General features: G+C 40.6%; 1 protein-coding gene and 1 long non-coding RNA gene across 4 annotated transcripts in view; both read left to right on the top strand.

The window, feature by feature from the left end:
* Positions 1-25014, top strand: part of syt7a (synaptotagmin VIIa) — a 92477-nt gene that overhangs the window by 14930 nt on the left and 52533 nt on the right. The gene's annotated exons all lie outside the window — the stretch shown is intronic.
* Positions 1246-14131, top strand: LOC125970154 (uncharacterized). 2 transcript variants are annotated; one of them, XR_011086996.1, is made up of 5 exons: positions 1246-10983; positions 11844-11960; positions 12184-12340; positions 12631-13054; positions 13761-14129. It is a non-coding gene; the product is annotated as an uncharacterized lncRNA (long non-coding RNA). The 2 variants fall into 2 exon arrangements; XR_011086995.1 differs by having other exon boundaries at positions 1246-11960; positions 13761-14131.

The following is a 25014-nucleotide window of genomic DNA, read 5'->3' as shown; positions in this document are numbered from 1 at the left end:
TTTGCATTAAAAATATCTCATAGCGCACCACCAAACAAAAATGGCACAAAAAGTATATACAGTGTACATTAAACATAAATGTACAAAATAACAATCTTTGAAGGTACCTCCCTGAATCCATTTCGGATTTACTTAGGCTTATCATCCATATCCAAGTCCACATATGTAAGATAGAAGGCTTTGAACCACTGTCCTTTTGACTTTTCCCGACTGCATGAGGCACCATGTGGAGCGAGGTGGAGACGAGGAGGAGCAGGAGGTGGAGCAGGCACGGAGGGGAGTAATGAGCCAAGCCAGGAGGGACAGATGAAGTGGGACATTGAGGGCCCAAATATACACTTGTGTCTCTCAACCAAAATGCGCATTTACTGGGCTGATTGAGAACTTTAAAGTCTGGTATGGGGGGAAGGGGGGGGGGGGGGCAGACTCATGGGAACCAGCGTGATTGTGCCTGTTATGACAGCGCCGAACAGAAAAACAGAAATCATATCATTGAGTGGTGGAAAACACCCTTATTGTTCTGGCTTCCTCCCACTTTAAAAAATGATCACTTTTATTGTTTTTGATTGACCATCAGTCATCTTACTCTTGTTAGCGTATCATCCACTGTTTGATTTGGCAGCAGAGGGGAATTTGTGCATCTGGAGGAGCATAGTCAATTGGAGGCCAGCAATTGTGCATGCATAGGAGAAAATGAATGAGTTCAGCCATGGACTTAATAGGGCAGAGACATACAAGATGCATATATCCATCCATCCATCCATCCATCCATCCATCCATCCATCCATCCATCCATCCATCCATCCATCCATCCATCCATCCATCCATCCATCCATCCATCCATCCATCCATCCATCCATCCATCCATCCATCCATCCATCCATCCATCCATCCATCTTCTTCCGCTTATCCGGGGTCGGGTCGCGGGGGCAGCAGCTTCAGGAGGGACTCCCAGACTTCCCTCTCCCCAGCCACTTCATCCAGCTCATGCCGGGGGATCCCAAGGCGTTCCCAGGCCAGCTGAGAGACATAGTCTCTCCAGCCCGTCCTGGGTCGTCCCCGGGGTCTCCTACCGGTGGGACATGCCCGGAACACCCCCCTTTTTTGTCAAAAAGTTTCAACGCAAAATACAAATATATGAAGTACTTTTATGCATGCCATGCTAAAACTCAAAACGGGCCTGTAGTTACCCTAACACAATGGGAAGGATATATATATATATATATATATATATATATATATATATATATATATATAGTATATAAATGCATATTGCATATAGATCATGAGGTACTCCCCATTTGTCTCGACATTGGTGACTTTTTAAATATTGGGCTACGAATCGTTGAAGTAAATTTTCCCACAGAGTTGGCAGGCAGTCAACCTGCCAACTCTGTTCGCACGAGCAAACAGTCAAATCTGGACTCGGCTGTCCCGCAGTGAGTTGCATGCGTTTGAATGTGTGGTCACTGGCACAATCCTGCTGCACAGTCCGCAAAAACAAACACGCAGGTCACACAGAGCGCTCCCAGAATGCAACAGCGATTCCGCTCGACTCACTCACCATCCCAAAAAAAAGCATGTAGATTACATAATAAAAACAAGAACTCTAGTATATGATAATTGTCATGCTATCATCTCGTCGCATCTTGCCCATGGTGGTATCCCTTCCTGAGTGCTGCAGTAAATAAGACTCACGCTGCTAAATTATGATGTCTGCTATGTGATTATCCATAGGGAAAGTGTTTTGTTTTCCCATCAGTAGTGTTTGAAAGTCCTAACGAGACAACGGGCGTTTTAACTCGTTGATTAAGCCACCCTAGTCGGATAATACATGCATGGGACGACATAGTATCGCTTCTCACATGATCCCTTTGGTATTTCTGGTCTCGTCTACTCTCTGAGTCGACTCTGAAATTACGGTCCGTTTACGTTACGTCCCCAGCGACCGCCACAATCACGTTTCGGGCAACAAAATGAGACGGTTAAGACAACGCTATAAGATGGACAAATGTGACATTCTGTGATTGCTGCGAATGCCCGGCGAAAATTGGAAACTGTGAAAAACAGTCGAGGGACTGTACTGGCATCCATGGTTGACCATGAGCTGAAACTTTAGTGCGCCTTTGAGCCTCTGAGACTCAGCAGCCTCTTCTTCAGGGATACTGTGAGAAAACTTACCAAAATTTAACAATGAAGAACAAAATGGCTAAAATCCCACAGCACACTACGTTTCGGAGAAATGAAGCTTCCGTCGCCGTGGGGAACATTGTGTCGAGGACAAGTAAATATAGCAAGTTTGAGGTAAATCTCATGGTGGAAGCTGTGACACGTGACGGGGAGGGGATTCACATTCAGGTTTGCTCTTAAATGTCGCTTTTCAAACAAATAACACTCATAGCGAGCTCTGACGGCCAGCCACACCAGTGCACATTAGACGTGGCTGAGCATCGACAGGTGTGGGGCCGCCGGCTTCTTGCGACAATCTTGCCTTTGTCTCGGGGTGCCCGACAGAGCTCATTACGGACATCTACACTACCCGCTGCCTCAGCAGGGCTAAGGCCATCTCAGCGGACAGCTCCCACCCTGGCTCCGCCCTGTTTGACCTGTTGCCCTCTGGAAGACGCTACAGGCAAATGAAGACCAGGACAAACAGACTCAGAAACAGTTTCTTTCCCCAAGCCATAGCCGCCCTCAACTCCAGCCGACACTGATGACACTTTCCTCCTGCACTATTACTGCACTTTGTCCGCACTACTGTTTCTGATTATTTCATCTACATACTTTTCTACTGGTCGATTACTTGACTATGTTACTTGTGTCTACCTCATGCACTGGATGGAGGTCTCCAATTTCATTGTACTATGTAGAATGACAATAAAGGTTTTCTGATTCTGATTTCTGATTCTGATTAAAAGATAGTTCGCGAGCTCCGTGGAGTCACTCGATAAAGCGTCATGTATTAAACATGACTCACCCAAGGTTATACGCCATAGTTTAAACATAGATCTATAGCAATTAGAGAAGCATCTGTGCTGCATTTACCATTAGTCTTGGATTCAATTGTATGCTTTATTAGTGAAGTCAATATCTTTCTGGGCATACGGTCAAATCTTATATAGACACCACAGACATATTCATAAATCGTAATACAATGAATGCCCAGTACGGAGAAACCATATAAAATTTTTGTTGTTAAATTAATCTCATCGAGACAAAACAAAATGTATTAAAAAAAAAATTCACATCTGTTCTTACTCAAATGTGAATTTTAGTAAATGAAGATGACTTTGTTGTTTGCACAGTTCTGCAGTTGAGAAGCACAGCATGCTTGCTTCAAGTCGCTTGTCACTCAGTTGTATTTAACTATGATAGTAACACATAAAAACAAAAAGGAAGTAAAACAATGTATATTTAAACACTTAAACGTACAAAAAATTATTTTTGTTAATGAAAGTTTGCTAACTTAATGCTAACATGAACTGGATATTGATGCGCTACTAGAAATTAGCATAGATGTTATGTAAACCTTCAAACAAATGGTAAAACTGGGCTAACGTAAACACATCACAGGCATATATGCTAACTAATTTTAAATTAGAAAATATCTGTAGCATTAATTAGTTGCTTTAAAAATCTGATACTGTATATAGCAGGCCCACAAAGGATGACTTCCAATATAGTGGGGCGACACTGTCCCATTTTTTGTGAATATTTGATTCTTTCTTATGTGATTGCAAGTATTACTTCGGAAATGCCAAGACTCACAAGACTTGGATAGATTTAAAATGTCAGCTTGGAATATCTTGAGGAAGTAGATAGAAAAAGCTTTTTGTCTTAATGTCTATTCTATTACATCCTCCTCCTTTCCTCAACTACCTGTAAAACACAATAAAAAAAAAACTCCCATAGGTCTTCCTTTGTTTACTAGCCACTATTTGCTGTTTGTGCGCGCCTGGACGTGGCCTATAAAGTATCTCCTGCTTGAGCAGGTGGATGAAACCTGCATGTACTTAGAGATTTAGAGTTTGGGCAGTGTAACGGAGATAAAGAAATGGATGGAACGGAAAGATAGCTTGAGGACACGGGAACCGCTGCCGAGTTGGAAATGAGTTTTTGAAGGCTTCCTTGTGATTTTAAAATATTGCCTTGGGGGAATTCAGGCCATTTTCTTCAGGAAAGAAGACCATTCCTTGTCATGAATGTGGTCTGATTTTAAATACAGAGCAGCATGTAATCAGGATTGGCACTTAATTAGAGATAAGGATGAAAGATTACTTAAGAAAGTGGATATTTGTGGGGATAGCAGAATACCAGTACGTTTTTCTTAGAGGTGTTGCCTGCATTGGGGATTATACAAGCGCTGCTTTCCAAGTTTATGCGCATTTTTCTGTAGCATGGAGTCACCTGGAGATGTGTGGTGCCATTGTTTTTTTTTTTTTTTGATGATAGCGCTTAGGTCTACATTTGTACGACAGGGCCGCTCGAGTTTTGCATTCATTGCTGCGGCTGGATGATTTGCACTGATTTTCAGAGGGAGCTACTTGTAAACAAAGTAGACTCAGTCCATTCTGAATGTTTCATTTTTCTTGGGTGTCAGAATAACTTAAAGGAGCAGATTACAAACGGCTATGATGTCCACAGTGAAAAGTGACTCAGACAATGCTGTCAGAATTATGGGGGAAGGGGGGGCGATGCCTCGTTGTTTTTTGGGCCGCACAGTGAAAAGCCGTAAGCAACCGTTGGCCTGCTTGCCATCATCATCGTCCTCTTTAAGTCGCCGGCGCAGCCAAGCAGATGTGTGGACTCCTCGCCCCTTCCCCACGATGCGGCCTGTCAACCCGCAGCTTACGTAGCCTCTAGGTAGGACACGTAAGCAGTCCTCCTTAATGTTTTTCCCCCCTCCTCCGATCCGTCTAAACCTATTTTGGTCGCTGTGGTTTGAGAAAAGGTTTGCATAATCTAACTGGACCAGATGGAAGAGATGCGCCAGTCCCCTCCCCACCAAGATTATTACATCATTTGTTTGTGACCACCCAACCATTCAAGCAAACAGTAATCCGCTAGAAATGCAGTGGAAGTGACACTTGTCATTTTACCAGTCCATGCACACGTGTGTACCAGGGTCCCTTGTGGACTCCTCTTGAACACACCCCCACCCCGTTATCTTAGGTCCAAACCTCCAGGACTGTGAGGAATCCCCTCGAGGTGCCTAGAATAGAAGAGGCTGTGCACGGTAGAACAGGCACACACACACACACACACACACATCCTGTTTTACATTTCATTTTTGCATCAATTAGTCTTTTGAAATCATGCGATGGCAAGCACTCCACACACACATAGCCGTTAGATAATTGCTGGGATTTTATGGCAAAACGGAGCCATTAACTGATCTTTAAAGCGGAGTGGTGTGTTTTTGTCACACGGATGAAATCACTGATCTGATATTTGTTTCAGTGTTGTGATCGATATCACCGCGCTCATTAGCTTAGCTTAGATGGAATTTTCTCTTAACCACCAAACTAACTGTATGAGGCTCAAACTATTTTTGTATTATTTTTCACATCTGACTCACTTTCATCCATAGACATGAAAAATAGAACAAAATAAAGAGGAAAACCAAACAAACGGTCCAATATTTTTTTTTTGTGGATAATTAACAGGGAAGAACAAAAACACGAGAAAATATTTCAGATACACTTGTTCTTGTATCAGAATTTCTCCTTGGGCGTATTGAATGTCATTATTTCATATCCCAAATGCACTTTTCCTTCATGGCACACTATCAATCATTGTTGACACTAAAAATTGATTTGAAATTTCCCAGCAAACAAACGCAACCTTATTCAAAGAGAAGAGAACGCAATGTCGATTGTATTGTTGTCGTTTTGTTGTGAAGCTTTCCTGGATCGGTTTGTGCTCCGGAGAGCACCTCAATCGTCCTAAAGGTCAGGTTGCATACAAATAGCTCAAGCGCCCCGTTTGTCCTTTCGGTAATTTAACAAACCTCATCGAGACGGGGCTGAGAGGCTGCCTCTTAGCATTCGTTACTCCGGGCTTGCTCCATCTGGGCCGGGACACGTGAAAGGAGCTATAGGTCTGCTGAAGACAGTCAATAAATCAACTTTGATCAGGTTAGTTCTGCCTCTTTGTTTTCCCCCCAATCCAATCGCAATAAATAATGTGCGTGCTACCAGCGAGTTTGCTTTGTGGCAATTTAGTATGCGTCTGCCCTGGGCACTGCGGCGAGCTCTCAACAGAGCTGCGAGTAAAATGAGAAGAAGAAAAAAAAATTGGAAAAACAAGACCATTACTTACAATACATTTGAATTTGCTTGTTATTTGGGCAGATGTAGCCAGATGTTGAACTGAATTCTTCGGCAGCACTCAAGCTTGTGTTTCTTCGTAGATTCCGATTTAGTGACTTGAAAAGCTAACAGCTTTTTGTTTTTATATTGTTGTGGCATTATGCTGCCTTTCACAGGTTAGTCTTGCTTCAATGTCAGTTTTAAATTCTCATGGTCGTCCGCAAATGGTTGAATGAAGGCAACTTGTGGAAATGTTTGGAGTGAGGGATGTCAGGATTTTGTCACAGGCAAGGTGATGCCTTAAACGTCCTTCTCTCTTTAGAGACTTGTTTTTCTGGTTTGCCGATTTGGCTTCTTTTCTGAAAAGTCAAACCAAAAGCAAAGAAAAATAGCTGGAATAAATTATCTATCTGCATGTAGGGTCATTTTCTGATTGCTTCTAATAACCTCAATCTCTTCTCTCTGCTTCAGTTTATCCTCACTCCTTTTTTTTCTCCCACCTCAGCTATGCCCACGGTAGTTAGCTAACTCACACATTTACTATGATTTGTCAGGCGACGGCGTCTGAAGTACACTGACTGCGTGTCACCCCGACTTGTCATTTATTCTTCTCTTCCATTGCGCCGCTGTCTCCATTGATGTGACAAACCGTGACATCTCTTCAGCTTATGCAGATAATGCAGCCATTCTCATACGCCACTCCGCAAGTATGCTAGCTCCAGAGTTGCCGTTGATTAATATACTTGTGAGTCAAAATTAAAGCTGCCAATCTGTCCCTCTGCGATTTATAATTGAGTATAATGCAAAGGGAAACTTCCAGTCTGTGATTTGGCAAACTGAAAGCCACACGAAGAAAACTATATTACCCATGAGCCAGCGATTCCATCCTGAAGAGAGTCGGCAGCTGCGCGTCGTCGTCAATAAGTCTCAGTCTGCTGGGTGTTACGCCGCTGTAAATTGTTGACAGTTCTACAAGCAAACACATCAATGGGCAGTCAAGCAGCAGACAGCGGCGGTGGGGGACTGCGTGTGCTTATGGAGAGGAAATTGTATTTATATAGCGCTTGCTGCGGGCTAAAACAAAAACTTCATTTTAGAGACTAGCCCGTATGTTAAATGGTGTCATAATAGTGTTTGTTGGATTTTAAGCTAGGCGATACATCAACAGATCATCACCGAGATAAAATCAACATGTGACTTTGAATGCCCGAATTTCAAAGTAACAAAACTAGCTAAATAAGCTAACGAGGACAACTGAAAAAATATATAATGAATATTATTTCAGATTAGATGGAGAACTTTTTGAACACCAGAAGCTGGTGTGTTTTGGGGCAAGCACACTTTTCAAAGTATTTCCCAAGAGTTATTCTGAGCGTTGACCACATCAAACAAATTTCTTAAATGAGGCCATGGATGCCTCTGAAGCTATTGCAGTTATCCTTGTTACTCTCTCACTTCTCCTTCCCGCCCTATGAATCCCCGAGATCTCAATCAGTCAGTCAAGTGTGTAAAGGTGAAAGGTCATTGGAAAAAAAAAAATCCTAAAAAAAATCTTCTAAGACTTTCTACTTTGTTACTTCGCAACACTGGCAGCGGAGGTTATGGGATGTATTTCATTACTTTGATATGCCCTTGCATTGACACTGGCTGATGCTAATGAGGGATATTTTTGGTGCCGCCTGTCCAGAAGGAGTCTAAAAACAGGTGCCTCTAAACCAATGTAGTCTCTTCCCCAGAGCTTTTCCCTTCACTCGGCTTAAGGGGATGAGATCAGCGGCACCATTGTGGAGGGTCGCCTCTGATAGATGAGAGGTCACCTGGGGAAAAAAAGGTAGCCACCGGGGAAATATGATTGTCCCTTTTGTCTCATTTGAGCAACAGCCCCTGAACAAATATAATGCCGTTCGTTGTGAAGTTACTCTCTTCTTCTGGTGTACTCTCGACGGTGTGAATTGTAGTTAGGAAGCAGGCTGTTTCTCATACAAAGAGAGGATCACAACGATTACACCTTTCAACGCTCCTTCACTTAGCTGCCGCACTTGAACGCTTGCACAGCTCCTCCCACTTTGGGCCAGCTGCCAATTCTGCTTTGACAAGTTTCCGCTCAAGAATTTTGTAGTAAATTGTCCTAATCAAGTTGACGGCTAACTTACGAGAATTAGACGCAATTTCCTCAAAGAATTTGGAATGATCCATTACGAGGTCAAACAGTTGACTTCCTAGAATGTTTACCAACTGCAGAGACAATGTTTGAAGTCGCGTTTTATCTTGGGATGGGCGTCATAATCGATTGTGTGGAACTGATTATTGATAAACACATCTGAGTGCACTACTTTGTTGACAAAAATGTTGGTTGGAATCCAATTTGCGTGACCACAGGAGCGTTTGACTGTATCTTTCAGCAACAACAGTGCCTGTTCAAACACGCTGCGCTGATATCCGAGCGTCCATTTTGATTTTCCAACTAAATGTCAGGTCTCTGTTTTCACCTTCATAGGGAGTTCTACTATATTCTAATGCATAATGCATTTAGCATAATAAAAAGTAAAACAAGATGTTCATGAGAACTGCATGGATATGCCTGCTAAAAGATGGAAATGGACTTTGCAGTTTTTAAATGTTTAACCACATTAGGAGAGATTAGACAAAACAATAAAACAGGTTTACAGAACATTTAGAAAAAGAAGACTGTAATGAGTGACATCAGGTAGCTTAAGGTCAGAGTTTTAATGGCTTTTAATGGAGTCTTAAGGAAAATGACTTTGATTGGGTTCACCATCTAGCTCAGTGATGAATGTTTTGTTTTTTATTAGCTGCTCTAGACAGGTCATAAAATAATTGTATACAAGCAGAATTTAATTGAATGTAAAAAGTGCAGGTGAACAGCCCCAGGTAGCATTACTCATTCATGGTGAGCGCATCCCATCTGCCTTCTGATGCATGTGAGAATGTTGTCTGTGAATTCTCTCACGACTAGTTAAGGCACTCAAAAAAACACAAAAATGAAAAGTGCGCGGTGAGGCTGGCTCGCTGTCATTTAGCTGTCATTCAGCTGTCATTCAATTACTGTTGCACTTGTAATGCCAATACTTTAATTACACTCTCAATAATTGTTTTGCCACTTTTGAAGGAGAGAGGATAGTGGAGTTTGATGAGGAGAGAGGAAAATTGGACATTGAGGCTAACGCTCACTGGCGCACACACACACATAAGCACACGCGTATATACAAACAGAGATACTGCATCCGGCAGCTCCGTATGCTTAGGCAAATACAATCGACTCGGATTAGATTTTATAATGCCACCCACATAATACATCTGGAGCACAAGAGACCGTTTTGTCTTGGTTTATGTGCCCGGCAGCGAGCTGATGATGTGGGCGCACGGTAGCTCTCGGCCCGTGTGCATATAATTGCTCCTCAATAGCATTATAGTGAAGTCCTGCTTCCACCGCTCCCCGTTTGACTTGTCTCACCACTTTTTGGAGGTCTTAACATCACTAAGCACACACGTCGCCCTCTCATGTCACCGTGTTTATGTTAGCTCGAGCGTTAATAACGTGTGTGTGTGGGTCTGTATTGTCAATACTCTTATTACACACCGTGTGTGTGTGTGTGCGTGTGTGTGAATGTGAGAGAGAGTATTTTATTGTATAGTATTGCACATATTTATCAGCATGTTAGTGTTTGAATGACTGCAATGTGTAAGTGTGCATTGTCTGTGTTTATGTTGTGAATGAATATGTCAGAGAAAGAAATTGTAAATTCAGTATGAGTAAGTTAGCTGTGTGTGTGTGTGTGTGTGTGTGTGTGTGTGTGTGTGTGTGTGTGTACTTGTTTTTATTAGTATGGGGGGTCCGAAGACAGGGAGCCCACCAACAAAGTGGGGCCCTGTGTCGTTGTGGGGTCCAAAATCATGGACCCCACTCGGGAAACCACTCTAAAACAGCTTGAAATGCTCTAACAACATGCCTCACGAATTTTTTTCACTTACCCCTCATGGTCGCAATGTTGAGAATTGTGTGTGTGAAGTGTGTGTGCTCAGTAGCGGCCCCCCGACCATGGCAAGTGGTATTGCAAGTATACACACTACCGGAAGTGTGTGTGATTCAACCAATCAGGGCACCTCGTGATCCGAGTGTTGATTAAGAAAATAAAATTCTATTTCCTGTAGATTTAAACCAGGTAATTATTATTTTAGTAACCATAGCAGCTAAAATAATACTGTAAACATAAAATTCCTGCATTACAATTGCAGTTTATCTACGTTATTTAATATTCATTACACTTGCTTTATAAAAATACGCTCATTCTATTAGGCTTATTTTAAAAACTGTCTCGTGCATTTTTCATGTTCTAAACATCAAAATAAAGGTATAAATAAATAGTCAAGTCAAGTCAAGTTTATTTGTATAGCCCTAAATCACAAACAGTCTCAAAGGGCTTCACATAGCCAAAATTGACAATTATTCTCAAAGCATCCCCTGATCATAAGCTAGTAATTTATTCTTTACCATCAGTTTACATATTAGTTAAATCAGCAGGTATTGCATGTGTTAGCTTCATGCGGCTAAAACCACCAGCTTAACGTCACTTCGCCACGTGTGACTGCGCCAGACTGAGACTGCTCCGCGACGAAGACACGCTGCTCATAACGAAACACAACATACACGGTGAGTAAATCAACTGCATGTAAATACTAAGTACAAGAAACTGATGTAGAAATGCTTTTTGTCCAGACCCCGAGGGGTTTATATGCAATGATTATGGCTTCGGATTCGGTATATTGTCACTCGGATGGCGTAACGTTTTCCCCTCAGACAGTCCGGCTTTTTAACTTGTTATTCATCTTAGCTTGCAGTGGTTTTAAAAACAATGGTGTAAAAGAGAACGACAGAATGTATAATTGCTCCGTGTTATATTCAGGATGATTTCGATGTGCTAATGTTTCATAATTGCTAACGCCAGAACCGGACTCTGGCCGTAATTGCCGAAACCACTTCAAAACTCGTCAAACACGTGGTAAAGCTCAGTGTTATGATATATCTGCATGTCTTCTGTATTTCTCGGTGGTTTTCTATCATGTAAGAAGAATGCTTTCTTTAAATAACACAAGCATTCTGACGCAAATAAAACTATCCGGAAACTAGCTTATTGGCTAATTAGCTACCGCTAATCAGGATGCTACGTTCACTTTTCAAACACAAACATAATAAAAACGAGTTGGTAGCTCCTGAAAAGTATAACGAGTTATACTGGTAAAACTATTGAAATAACTTTTCTTTGGATGCAGCACCTGGTTGGAACTGTGACTAGTTAAAAGTAACAAAGCTCAGCTTCAAACCGACAAACATTTTCATTAATATATCAGTATTTTCTGAAAAATATTCTTTCTTTAATCACTCTTGTTCTGTTAGTTCTCAGGCCAGGCTTATTCCTTCAGTCTTTATACAGTGGATGATTACAAATCTTTTAAAATTAATATAGAGTGCTTGTTAAAGTTCTCTCTGCCATGTTTTGAATTATTTTTTAGAGCCAGAAATGTCCAAAAGGAAAGCAAGAAAAAAGCCTGCTGATGAAGCAGCCTTTTACATTTAATCCTCAAAGGACAAACCTGGACTAGTGGAAAAATTTATTGATGATCAAAAAGGTAATAAACTCATTTTTAGACCATTTATCCATTAAGTATATATTTATTTATTTTATAAAACAACACAAAAAACAATCAAATTCAGATTGGTTGTTGTATTTCTGTTTCTAAGCGAGAACTTAGTATTAAAATTGTAAGATAACACCACAATTATTTGGTTAAAGGTGTATCTTAAAGAAATATTTTCTCATAACCAATGGTTTTATATAAAATGTCCTTGCAGGAAGAGGCGTGTTTGCTACCCAGCACTTTGAACAAGGAGAGTTCATCTTAGAATACAGTGGTCAACTTCTGTCAGCAGAAAAATGCCAAACAAGCAAGTACTCTGAAAAGGAGAGTACATTTCTCTTTGACTTTGAATGGCAGAATCATTACTGGTGGTATGTATATCCAAATATTTTCTATACAATAATTATGAACTCTAGAAAGAGACTGGAATAAAATACCCTAAATTAGTGAGTCACTCAGAAGCAATATTTCAATAACACATCAGGATTGTGGCATTAACAATTTTTTTTATTTAGTGCTATGACGTTCAAAAAGACATTGTTTCCCTCTCAACTTTTCTTTTGAAATGTTGCAAGTTTTTATTTATGTAAGCCAACTTTTATTTTACTAAAAAACTAGTTATATGATACAAAATGTTTGATTTCTGTTTTTTCTTTCCTAGTATTGATGCATCAACAGAGAATGGCTCTCTTGGAAGATTAGTGAATGACAACCACAAGTCTCCAAACTGCACCATGAAAAAAATAGTAAATGACGAGCCCCATTTGTGCCTTTTTGCCATCAAAAACATAGAAATGGGAACTGAAATCGATTACAACTATGGTGATTCTAAATGGCCATAGCGTGAAAAAGTAAGTCAGTAAGATCAAGTATGCAAGTTGGAATATTAATTTGTTATTAAAAAAATGAAGATTTTTGTCTCTTTTATTTGAATTACTCTCAGTATGATGTTGGTAAGTTATTTGTGGTTTTGATTCCAGGTGACAGGCTCTCAGGCTCCTGTTGACGGTGCGCTGCCTGAACCAGCCAGAACTTGGCAGGACTCTGGCCCTGATGATAACATCAAACAAGATGCCAGCCAACAGGTAACATTCAGTTAGACTTTGTTGTAAGAAATAAACTTTGTAGACCTTTTCTTGTTCTCTTAGTTTACAGCTTTTAGTTGGAAAGCTGTTCTTTAGTCATAAGGTACCTTAAACAGCATTCAGCCAACCATTGGATCACATGGTTTTAGTGGTTCTCCTCATAGAGCCCAAACGAACCAGTGGCACACACACCTATAGAAGGATTGTTGAAACATGCGCCCATGGGTGTCCAACCAAGCCAATCATTCACACACACATAACAGATTTCTGATGGCTACTTGTGGGGCCCTCCGTATGGATCTAAAGTTGTCTTGGTTATTCCAACCAAGCCAATAATTCACACACACACAATAACAGATTTCTGATGGCTACTTGTGGGGCCCTCCGTATGGATCGAAAGTTGTCTCATGTTTTTAGATCATATTTTGGTTATGGACATTATGGAGGCTGATTATATTACAGCTATAGTTCCACACATCCTCAACAGCAAAACGACTAAAGTGTCATGCTGAAGGATGCTCCACTACATCCATAAAGATGCTGTTATAGGACCTGATTAGACATCAGGTCTGACTGGAACACTTTAGTTAGAAAAGCTTGTTTGGTTTTGGGGACTAACTTCACATGATTTAACTATACAGGTCTTGAGTCTGTCATTTGTGGTGTCTGTATGATGTTGGTAAGTTATTTGTGGTTTTAATTCCAGGTGACAGGCTCTCAGGCTCCTGTTGACGGTGCTCTGCCTGAACCAGCCAGAACTTGGCAGGATTCTGACCCTGATGATAACATCAAACAAGATGCCAGCCAACAGGTAACATTCAGTTAGACTTTGTTGTAAGAAATAAACTTTGTAGACCTTTTCTTGTTCTCTTAGTTTACAGCTTTTAGTTGGAAAGCTGTTCTTTAGTCAGAAGGTACCTTAAACAGCATTCAGCCAACCATTGGATCACATGGTTTTAGTGGTTCTCCTCATAGAGCCCAAACGAACCAGTGGCACACACACCTATAGAAGGATTGTTGAAACATGCGCCCATGGGTGTCCAACCAAGCCAATCATTCACACACACATAACAGATTTCTGATGGCTACTTGTGGGGCCCTCCGTATGGATCTAAAGTTGTCTTGGTTATTCCAACCAAGCCAATCATTCACACACACACAATAACAGATTTCTGATGGCTACTTGTGGGGCCCTCCGTATGGATCGAAAGTTGTCTCATGTTTTTAGATCATATTTTAGTTATGGACATTATGGAGGCTGATTATATTACAGCTATAGTTCCACACATCCTCAACAGCAAAACGACTAAAGTGTCATGCTGAAGGATGCTCCACTACATCCATAAAGATGCTGTTATAGGACCTGATTAGACATCAGGTCTGACTGGAACACTTTAGTTAGAAAAGCTTGTTTGGTTTTGGGGACTAACTTCACATGATTTAACTATACAGGTCTTGAGTCTGTCATTTGTGGTGTCTGTATGATGTTGGTAAGTTATTTGTGGTTTTAATTCCAGGTGACAGGCTCTCAGGCTCCTGTTGACGGTGCTCTGCCTGAACCAGCCAGAACTTGGCAGGACTCTGACCCTGATGTTAACATCAAACAAGATGCCAGCCAACAGGTAACATTCAGTTAGACTTTGTTGTAAGAAATCAACTTTGTAGACCTTTTCTTGTTCTCTTAGTTTACAGCTTTTAGTTGGAAAGCTGTTCTTTAGTCAGAAGGTACCTTAAACAGCATTCAGCCAACCATTGGATCACACGGTTTTAGTGGTTCTCCTCATAGAGCCCAAACGAACCAGTGGCACACACACCTATAGAAGGATTGTTGAAACATGCGCCCATGGGTGTCCAACCAAGCCAATCATTCACACACACATAACAGATTTCTGATGGCTACTTGTGGGGCCCTCCGTATGGATCTAAAGTTGTCTTGGTTATTCCAACCAAGCCAATCATTCACACACACACACTAACAGATTTCTGATGGCTACTTGTGGGGCCCTCCGTATGGATCAAAAGTTGTCTCATGTTTTTAGATCATATTTTGGTTATGGACATTATGGAGGCTGATTATATTACAGCTATAGTTCCACACATCCTCAACAGCAAAACGGCTAAAGTGTCATGCTGAAGGATGCTCCACTACATCCATAAAGATGCTGTTATAGGACCTGATTAGACATCAGGTCTGACTGGAACACTTTAGTTAGAAAAGCTTGTTTGGTTTTGGGGACTAACTTCACATGATTTAACTATACAGGTCTTGAGTCTGTCATTTGTGGTGTCTGTATGATGTTGGTAAGTTATTTGTGGTTTTGATTCCAGGTGACAGGCTCTCAGGCTCCTGTTGATGGTGCGCTGCCTGAACCAGCCAGAACTTGGCAGGACTCTGACCCTGATGATAACATCAAACAAGATGCCAGCCAACAGGTAACATTCAGTTAGACTTTGTTGTAAGAAATAAACTTTGTAGACCTTTTCTTGTTCTCTTAGTTTACAGCTTTTAGTTGGAAAGCTGTTCTTTAGTCAGAAGGTACCTTAAACAGCATTCAGCCAACCATTGGATCACACGGTTTTAGTGGTTCTCCTCATAGAGCCCAAACGAACCAGTGGCACACACACCTATAGATGGATTGTTGAAACATGCGCCCATGGGTGTCCAACCAAGCCAATCATTCACACACACATAACAGATTTCTGATGGCTACTTGTGGGGCCCTCCGTATGGATCTAAAGTTGTCTTGGTTATTCCAACCAAGCCAATCATTCACACACACACACTAACAGATTTCTGATGGCTACTTGTGGGGCCCTCCGTATGGATCAAAAGTTGTCTCATGTTTTTAGATCATATTTTGGTTATGGACATTATGGAGGCTGATTATATTACAGCTATAGTTCCACACATCCTCAACAGCAAAACGGCTAAAGTGTCATGCTGAAGGATGCTCCACTACATCTATAAAGATGCTGTTATAGGACCTGATTAGACATCAGGTCTGACTGGAACACTTTAGTTAGAAAAGCTTGTTTGGTTTTGGGGACTAACTTCACATGATTTAACTATACAGGTCTTGAGTCTGTCATTTGTGGTGTCTGTATGATGTTGGTAAGTTATTTGTGGTTTTAATTCCAGGTGACAGGCTCTCAGGCTCCTGTTTACGGTGCGCTGCCTGAACCAGCCAGAACTTGGCAGGACTCTGACCCTGATGATAACATCAAACAAGATGCCAGCCAACAGGTAACATTCAGTTAGACTTTGTTGTAAGAAATAAACTTTGTAGACCTTTTCTTGTTCTCTTAGTTTACGGCTTTTAGTTGGAAAGCTGTTCTTTAGTCAGAAGGTACCTTAAACAGCATTCAGCCAACCATTGGATCACACGGTTTTAGTGGTTCTCCTCATAGAGCCCAAACGAACCAGTGGCACACACACCTATAGAAGGATTGTTGAAACATGCGCCCATGGGTGTCCAACCAAGCCAATCATTCACACACACATAACAGATTTCTGATGGCTACTTGTGGGGCCCTCCGTATGGATCTAAAGTTGTCTTGGTTATTCCAACCAAGCCAATCATTCACACACACACACTAACAGATTTCTGATGGCTACTTGTGGGGCCCTCCGTATGGATCAAAGGTTGCCTCATGTTTTTAGATCATATTTTGGTTATGGACATTATGGAGGCTGATTATATTACAGCTATAGTTCCACACATCCTCAACAGCTAAACGGCTAAAGTGTCATGCTGAAGGATGCTCCACTACATCCATAAAGATGCTGTTATAGGACCTGATTAGACATCAGGTCTGACTGGAACACTTTAGTTAGAAAAGCTTGTTTGGTTTTGGGGACTAACTTCACATGATTTAACTATACAGGTCTTGAGTCTGTCATTTGTGGTGTCTGTATGATGTTGGTAAGTTATTTGTGGTTTTAATTCCAGGTGACAGGCTCTCAGGCTCCTGTTGACGGTGCTCTGCCTGAACCAGCCAGAACTTGGCAGGACTCTGACCCTGATGATAACATCAAACAAGATGCCAGCCAACAGGTAACATTCAGTTAGACTTTGTTGTAAGAAATAAACTTTGTAGACCTTTTCTTGTTCTCTTAGTTTACAGTTTTTAGTTGGAAAGCTGTTCTTTAGTCAGAAGGTACCTTAAACAGCATTCAGCCAACCATTGGATCACACGGTTTTAGTGGTTCTCCTCATAGAGCCCAAACGAACCAGTGGCACACACACCTATACATGGATATTTGAAACATGCGCCCATGGGTGTCCAACCAAGCCAATCATTCACACACACATAACAGATTTCTGATGGCTACTTGTGGGGCCCTCCGTATGGATCGAAAGTTGTCTTGGTTATTCCAACCAAGCCAATCATTCACACACACATAATAACAGATTTCTCATGGCTACTTGTGGGGCCCTCCGTATGGATCTAAAGTTGTCTTGGTTATTCCAACCAAGCCAATCATTCACACACACATAATAACAGATTTCTGATAGCTACTTGTGGGGCCCTCCGTATTGATCGAAGGTTGTCTCATGTTTTTAGATCATATTTTGGTTATGGACATTATGGAGGCTGATTATATTACAGCTATAGTTCCACACATCCTCAACAGTTAAACGGCTAAAGTGTCATGCTCAAGGATGCTCCACTACATCCATAAAGATGCTGTTATAGGACCTGATTAGACATCCAGAACTGACTGGAACACTTTAGTTAGAAAAGCTTGTTTGGTTTTTGGGACTAACTTCACATGATTTAACTATACAGGTCTTGAGTCTGTCATTTGTGGTGTCTGTATGATGTTGGTAAGTTATTTGTGGTTTTAATTCCAGGTGACAGGCTCTCAGGCTCCCGTTGATGGTGCGCTGCCTGAACCAGCCAGAACTTGGCAGGACTCTGACCCTGATGATAACATCAAACAAGATGCCAGCCAACAGGTAACATTCAGTTAGACTTTGTTGTAAGAAATAAACTTTGTAGACCTTTTCTTGTTCTCTTAGTTTGCAGCTTTTAGTTGGAAAGCTGTTCTTTAGTCAGAAGGTACCTTAAACAGCATTCAGCCAACCATTGGATCACACGGTTTTAGTGGTTCTCCTCATAGAGCCCAAACGAACCAGTGGCACACACACCTATAGATGGATATTTGAAACATGCGCCCATGGGTGTCCAACCAAGCCAATCATTCACACACACATAAAAGATTTCTGATGGCTACTTGTGGGGCCCTCCGTATGGATCGAAAGTTGTCTTGGTTATTCCAACCAAGCCAATCATTCACACACACATAATAACAGATTTCTGATGGCTACTTGTGGGGCCCTCCGTATGGATCTAAAGTTGTCTTGGTTATTCCAACCAAGCCAATCATTCACACACACATAATAACAGATTTCTGATAGCTACTTGTGGGGCCCTCCGTATGGATCGAAGGTTGTCTCATGTTTTTAGATCATATTTTGGTTATGGACATTATGGAGGCTGATTATATTACAGCTATAGTTCCACACATCCTCAACAGTTAAACGGCTAAAGTGTCATGCTCAAGGATGCTCCACTACATCCATAAAGATGCTGTTATAGGACCTGATTAGACATCCAGAACTGACTGGAACACTTTAGTTAGAAAAGCTTGTTTGGTTTTGGGGACTAACTTCACATGATTTAACTATACAGGTCTTGAGTCTGTCATTTGTGGTGTCTGTATGATGTTGGTAAGTTATTTGTGGTTTTAATTCCAGGTGACAGGCTCTCAGGCTCCTGTTGATGGTGCGCTGCCTGAACCAGCCAGAACTTGGCAGGACTCTGACCCTGATGATAACATCAAACAAGATGCCAGCCAACAGGTAACATTCAGTTAGACTTTGTTGTAAGAAATAAACTTTGTAGACCTTTTCTTGTTCTCTTAGTTTACAGCTTTTAGTTGGAAAGCTGTTCTTTAGTCAGAAGGTACCTTAAACAACATTCAGCCAACCATTGGATCACACGGTTTTAGTGGTTCTCCTCATAGAGCCCAAACGAACCAGTGGCACACACACCTATAGATGGATTGTTGAAACATGCGCCCATGGGTGTCCAACCAAGCCAATCATTCACACACACATAACAGATTTCTGATGGCTACTTGTGGGGCCCTCCGTATGGATCTAAAGTTGTCTTGGTTATTCCAACCAAGCCAATCATTCACACTCACATAACAACAGATTTCTGATGGCTACTTGTGGGGCCCTCCGTATGGATCGAAGGTTGTCTCATGTTTTTAGATCATATTTTGGTTATGGACATTATGGAGGCTGATTATATTACAGCTATAGTTCCACACATCCTCAACAGCTAAACGGCTAAAGTGTCATGCTGAAGGATGCTCCACTACATCCATAAAGATGCTGTTATAGGACCTGATTAGACATCCAGAACTGACTGGAACACTTTAGTTAGAAAAGCTTGTTTGGTTTCGGGGGACTAACTTCACATGATTTAACTATACAGGTCTTGAGTCTGTCATTTGTGGTGTCTGTATGATGTTGGTAAGTTATTTGTGGTTTTAATTCCAGGTGACAGGCTCTCAGGCTCCTGTTGATGGTGCGCTGCCTGAACCAGCCAGAACTTGGCAGGACTCTGACCCTGATGATAACATCAAACAAGATGCCAGCCAACAGGTAACATTCAGTGCGACTTTGTTGTAAGAAATAAACTTTGTAGACCTTTTCTTTTTCTCTTAGTTTACAGCTTTTAGTTGGAAAGCTGTTCTTTAGTCAGAAGGTACCTTAAACAGCATTCAGCCAACCATTGGATCACACGGTTTTAGTGGTTCTCCTCATAGAGCCCAAACGAACCAGTGGCACACACACCTATAGATGGATTGTTGAAACATGCGCCCATGGGTGTCCAACCAAGCCAATCATTCACACACACATAACAGATTTCTGATGGCTACTTGTGGGGCCCTCCGTATGGATCTAAGGTTGTCATGGTTATTCCAACCAAGCCAATCATTCACACACACATAACAGATTTCTGAAATATGGTTTCTTGTGGCTTCTTTGTTGTAAATTTTGGAGCCTTTTCCATGTTTTATATGTAAAATTTCCTGTGATATAAGGTTTTGGCATATTTCAGAGGATGTGTACAGCACCGGTCGTCTACCAGTTAAGATATTGGACAGAAATTTTAATTATTTTGAGCAAAGAAATTCTAGTCTTTATATTAATACAGCATATAAGAGTAGCTTGCAGAAACTAACAACACATTTCTTTTAATTCCCTCCATAGAGCTATCAATTATCAAAGGAGTTTCTCAAAGTGGACTACTCAGACAGTGATGATACTGACAATGATTCCCAAAAGGACTGCTCTGTACCTCTGCAAATCAATCTGCTCAAAACAAGAGTATATTAAATTTGACCAAGCATTCGTATACAGGTGCAGTTAATTTTTGTTTTAGAATATTGCTATACTGTGTTTTTTTTCTGTACTTAAAAATCATCATTTCAGATGGGCTGATCCCAGAAGTGATAGAAGTGACCTCTTGTACCTCCGCATCTCGTGGCCCAAGTAATGAAAAGTCTGCCAAAAAGGGAGGTGAGTTTAGAGTAATCCTTTTCAATATATAACTTTATCACAGTTGCTTTTAAATTGCCGAATTGTTACTACTGTATCAGTATCTAATTATCCTCACATATGCTGCTTACTAAGATTTAGATGACCCAAGCAAGATATATTAAACACCACTTGACTTTTTTTCTTAGACATGTACGGTCTAAACTTTTGAATTTTGTCATAAAATGAAAATTGACCCATCCTTTCTCATGTGAGTTACAGGTCATTGCTAACCTTGATTATATGTGAGATGTTTGTTTACATCTATTTTTAAATAGGGGTAATGTATACATGACACATTTACCTCAAAAGAGAGAAAGAAAAATTGCTCTAGATTAACCTATTAGTGAATATGCAAATTCACACATTGTCACACCAAGGCAGATACCATTCTTATACAGCTTGCATTTAATTTTTTACACACTATATATTTCCAAATTTACTTTTATCATCTTTGTTTGTCCATGTGTAGCACGTTATCAAAGCAAATTCCCCATACATGTAAAACACTGTCTGAAAAAAGTTTTTCTCTGATTTTTATTTTTTATTTTCCCTGATTTTGCAACAACTTGTATCTGTTCTTAATGGTTTTGTCAGAGAAATGGTGCATCCCAATGTGCTGCCATGGTGGAGTTTGACTGCCTGTGCAACCTCTGTAGGGTCCAGGAATTGCTTCATCTACCAGCAGTGACATTCTGGTCAAATGCAAAACTGCTTAAAAGTAGTCAAGAAAATGAGAGACCTCTTTCCCCCACCACCAAAACTGGGGGCATTCTAATGTTACCCTTTTGTGCATCTATTTTTAATTTTGTTAATATCAAAACAGCTGACACTGAAGACCACCTAGCAACTTAAATGACCGGATTAATATCTCAGATATTAACTGATTTACTTATGTCTATTGTAGGCTCATCACTGTTGACAAAGATAGTTGACGTTATAAAATATCTCATTTGAATTATATTGTCTGATAATTGTACATAAAGTGAATGTATTCTTTATGCAATTTTGTTCTAATTAAGTTGTAAACTAAAAAGTGCTCTTCCTATGCCCTTAGGTAACGGAAAAGTTGTGAAAAGAAGCTGGACCCCAGAGGAATGTGCTGCAGTAAATAAACATTCAAGGAAGTATATATTGACAAATCAGGTTCCTGGTAAGCTTGACTGCGAGAGATGCATTGCTGCAGAACCACAAGCACCGAGCTGTTAAGTACTTTGTCAAAAAGAGAATAACCACCATGAGGAGAAAATATGAGTGAAACAGCTTCCCTTAACAGAGATAGAAACACATGGCTGGTCCTGTTTCACCATTTGTTCACTATTTGTTTGTGATTTTTTTTATGCTCCACTTCTCCTGTTCGTAAATGTTAGATTAAATAAGTTCCTTTATTCATTGGCTACATTTGTAATGTGTCCATTTAAAATTTTGACTCAAGACAATTATTACTTGTAAATCCTGTGTACTTTATAGTTAGCTAAAATGCAGAATTTAAATATTTTAAAATGTACCAATATGACTGAACAAATTGAAGAATATTAAGACTGTGACCAAGGAAAATGGACCAGAATCTGAATAAAGACTTCAGAATGTATTTTAGAATGCACATTTCAATGTATATCTCGTATATTTAGCCAGATGAAAGTATTAATAACACTAACAACATTTTTAGGTTTTCTCAAATGATTAAGTCCACACAAATGCATGTTTGGGTTAGATTAGGGTTGGGGTTGAACTTGATAGATCCTCATTATAAAGGCAGACCTAACAAGTCTTAAATCTTAACAGCAAGCTCCATAACTGGCTAAAAAAATAATGTGTGTATAGGTAGACCTCTTAAGGTTGAAATATTAAAAGCGATCCCCATAACTGACTAAAAATCTCATGTGTGTAAAGGTGGACCCTGCAAAGCCGGAATGTTAGAAACAGGCCCCAGATATGACTGAAAAACTGACATGAAAAAAAAAGTTTCAAATTGTGTTTATTGAAAGTGATTTTTAGTAACAAGATTTTTTTTGGGACTTGCCTGATTTTTTTCATAGTTCTTGGACCACTAGAAAGGGTGGACCCCAGAACTCGGTAAAGTAAGTTGGGTCCTGCAGAGGGAGGTTAACAAGGATGTGTGTGTGTGTGTGTGTGTGTGTGTGTGTGTGTGTGTGTGTGTGTGTGTGTGTGTGTGCGTGTGTGCGTGTGTGCGTGTGTGCGTGTGTGCGTGTGTGTGAGAAAGAAAGAGATTTATGTCAATGTCTTGTTTAAATGTTTTTAGTTAAACTGCACATTGGAGACTGGTCAAACACAATTTCAAACTTCTGTGGTAACCCTGTTACATAGGATTTTTGACAATAAAGTAAACTTGAACTTGAACTTGAACTTGAATGTTTATTAGTGTGTGCGTGTGTGAGATCATACGGGTGGACAACACAACTAAAAGGAAGGCTTGTTTCCGTGTAGGTGACTGAATAAAAGTGTAACAAATATGTTTTACTAAATGAATGCAAACCTTTGCGTGTTTGCATGAGGTGAAAGTAAGGGGATAGTGTTAGCTAAATTTAATATATGCAAAAGTATAGCTAATGGATTAGAGCATGTTTACCTCCGCCTGCTTTTTTAAGATAGCTTGATGAGGAGCAGTGTAGAAATTTCACCAATGCGCTGTTGATACTCGGACCGAAAATAAAAAGTGTTATACTGTGTCTCAGTGTGACTTAGCCTACCTTGGGAAAGGGAGCATATGGCTTTCTGATTTTAGTTAATGACGCATGTGGATAACAGCAATCCTCTTTGTAGTTTAAGTAGAAAGAAAATATATGATTGTATTACAGGAATATAAAAAAGTAATGGCTGAAAGGGCCATCCTGTGATAGAGGAGTTTGAACAAAATTAAGATTGTAAAGTAAATTTAGATATTTTTTTGGAAATACATTACAAGATAAATAGAAAATAACAAGTGAAATACAGTTGCAGTATGGTAGTTAATTGGGGCCACAGCATCATTGTATATGTACTGTTTGACCTCATTCTGAAGGTCTTTGTAAACTCATCCATAAATTGAACACGCTATCATGTTATGTGCGAAATCGGACCATCCCCTTGTACTTGACTGTATAAGCACTCAAGTGCTTTCACGCACACTGATGCGCTCCAGCAGTCTGAGCTCCAGGGTGGAAACAAGGCTAGAGTCTTCCCCCCAATGATCTCGATAAGAAAAGGGCAACTGGCGTTAGCTTAAGCATTCTGAAATTGCTGTCCGAGGACTTGAACACTGCAGCAAATGCTCTTCGGGTCAAATTAAAACTGTAGTGTAAATAGTGAGTACCACTCCCAATTTTGTAAACGCGCACTGAGAATTATTAGCTTAGGCATTATTGCAGTTAGCTAACTGTGCAAGTGCTAGGTGGAAAAACACGTGAGGCACAGCAGCATCGGTGCTTCCTGGAAATATATAGTTTGACAACTACTGCACCGAGAGTTAAAGGTATTGTTATACATATTAAAGAGCTGAGGAGAAACGGTTAACAAACCAACCAGGAGAGGATAGTAAAACCATTCAATACGATCCCATTTTATTCGTTTTATTTATTTCCACTACAAAATAAGACCTGTAATTCGATGTTGGTCATGGGTGACTTAGTTTACAGCTCACAGACTCATTACAGTGATGGACACTCGTCGACCTCCTGAGTACCCAAGAGCCACCTCGCGGATTCCAGTCAATAAAGTCAAGGGCACGAGAGAGGCAGTTGACTAATGGCTTGTTTGTAACCGTGTGAAGACGCCATAAGATTCCAAAGCTGTGGGACCACTAAACAGAAGAAGCTTCTTCAGTTCCATTGGTATTTCACAAAAAGTCGTGACACTCAGGAGATGCAAAGTGGCAAGGAAAGTTTTGGATGGCAAGGGATTTGAATCCAGCAGCGGTGAGAAGCTTAATCAATAATCATGATCCTGAATCTAATGGAAAGTCTTGATGGATTATAAGAAGTTGGTGCAGGATATATGAGTGTAATCTTTCATCAGTGCAACTTTCACAAAGGCGGGCCTTCCTACCGAAAACGGGAAAACGAATCACCCTGCTAGCCGTTGTTTGTATAATATGTTGCGGTTTTCATATGAAAGCCATCTATTTCGAGCCGACTTGTTAATTTAGTCTTTCCGCGGCTGAGGCGTTGATAGATTATGTGATAGATCAAGACCATGCATACTTTATAAAGACTTTATGAGAGATGCCAGGGAGAGAAATAAATGCGGGTGTTATTTCCCATTCAATCACAGTCCATCTTAAAATTCACTCAAGCCACACCGTTTGATTTGTCGCTTTTACTCAGTGGTCCAATGAAGTTCTCG

Source organism: Syngnathus scovelli, chromosome 6, assembly GCF_024217435.2.
Source record: "Syngnathus scovelli strain Florida chromosome 6, RoL_Ssco_1.2, whole genome shotgun sequence".
Lineage (NCBI taxonomy): Eukaryota > Metazoa > Chordata > Actinopteri > Syngnathiformes > Syngnathidae > Syngnathus > Syngnathus scovelli.
This window is presented reverse-complemented; position numbering and strand designations above follow the sequence as displayed.